Raw genomic sequence first — 1,717 nt, forward strand, 5'->3', positions numbered from 1 at the left:
CCCCCAGCTTGGTGTTGTCTGCAAACTTACTGATAGTGCACTCAATTCCCTCATCCAAATCATCGATAAGATATTGAAGAGGATGTGCCCCAACACCGCCCCCTAGGGGGAACACCACTGGCAACCAGTCACCAGCAGGATTTCACTCCATTCACCACTACTCGCTGGACTTGGCTGTACAGCCTGTTTTTAACCCAGCAAAGAGTGTACCTCTGCAAGTCATGGGCTGACAGCTTCTCCAGGAGAATACTGTGGGAGACCATGTCAAAGGCCTTGCTGAAGTCTAGGCAGACTACGTCAACAGCCTTTCCCTCATCCACTAGGTAGGTCATAGAAGGAGATGAGGTAGGTCAGCAGGACTTGCCTTTCATGAACCCATGCTGACTGGGCCTGATCCCCCAGTGGTCCCGCTTATTCCGTGTGATTTCATTCAAGATGACCTGTTCCATTACCTTTCCTGGCACCAAGGCCAGGCTGACAGGCCTGTAGTTCCCTGGCTCCTTCTTACGGCCCTTCTTATAAATGGGCATCACATTATCAAGACTTCAGTCATCCGGGACCTCTCTGCTGATAGACTGCTGATGGATGATGGAAAGCGGCTTGGCAATCACATCCACCAGCTCCCTCAACACCCTCAGGTGGATCCCATCTGGCCCCATAGACTTGTGACAGTCCAGGTGGAGCAGTAGGTCTCTTAACTGTTTCCACCTGAACTGTGGGGGGTCTCTTCTGCTCCCCATCCCAGACTTCAAGGTTGGGAGGTTGAGTACTCCCAAAGATAAGTGGTCTGGCTAGTAAAGACAGATATAAAGACGGCATTAAGATCCTCAGCCTTTTCCTTATCTGCAGTAGTCATGTTCTCCCTACGTCCAGTATAGGATGGAGATTCTCCTTGGATGTCCTCTTACCATTATTATATTTGCAAAAATACTTTTTGTTATCCTTAACCATAGTGGCTAGGTTGAGCCTGTGCTGGGCTTTAGCCTTTCTGATTTTCTCTCTGCATATTCTGGCAACGTCCTTGTACTTTCCCCGAGTTGCCTGCCTCTTCTTTCCAGAATATATCCGGGAAGTTAATGTTCCCCATGAGAACAAGTGCTGGTGATTGCGCAACTTCACCAGTTGCTTGTAGAATGCCTCATCTGTTTCTTCATCCTGGTTTGGCGGTCTATAACAGACCTCCACCAGGATGTCCGCCTTGTTGACCATCCCCCTGATCCTTATCCATAGGGACTGTACCTTATCATTCCCAACCCTGAGCTCAACAACATTGAAACTCTCTGTAATATAGAGAGCCACGCCACTGTCGCACTCTTGGTCACTGGCACTCTCCAGGGGTTGCCTTTGTATGACAGAGAAGGGGTGCTCTTGGCTACCTTGAAGGGTCTGGTTGTAGGGAACACCCTGCAGACCGTGACCCCCTGCTCCGTTGCAGAACGCATCTGCCCTGGAGCCGATCACCTTGGTGATCACCTCAACGATCACATCATCTTCATACCTAAGTTGAGCAGTGCAACTCTGCTACTTATTTCTACCTTTCTGAGCTTTTCACTGTCTAGCTTCCAATGTCTTGTCCCATTCTTATCCCCATGTAATCTTCTCACTTTCTGCATTTTCTGCCTTCTCTTCACTGTCTCTGACAGGGCAAGTGGTGAATGCACAGAATGAGCTGTTTTTTTTTTTTTTTTTTTTTTTTTTTTTTTTTTTTTTTTTTTTT

General features: G+C 48.0%; 1 protein-coding gene across 1 annotated transcript in view; it reads left to right on the top strand.

Moving 5' to 3' along the window:
* EPHB6 (EPH receptor B6) overlaps positions 1–1,717 on the top strand; it is a 68,858-nt gene that overhangs the window by 36,584 nt on the left and 30,557 nt on the right. The window lies entirely within an intron of this gene.

The sequence above is a fragment of the Oxyura jamaicensis genome, chromosome 1 (assembly GCF_011077185.1).
Source record: "Oxyura jamaicensis isolate SHBP4307 breed ruddy duck chromosome 1, BPBGC_Ojam_1.0, whole genome shotgun sequence".
In the NCBI taxonomy this organism is placed as follows: Eukaryota; Metazoa; Chordata; class Aves; order Anseriformes; family Anatidae; genus Oxyura; species Oxyura jamaicensis.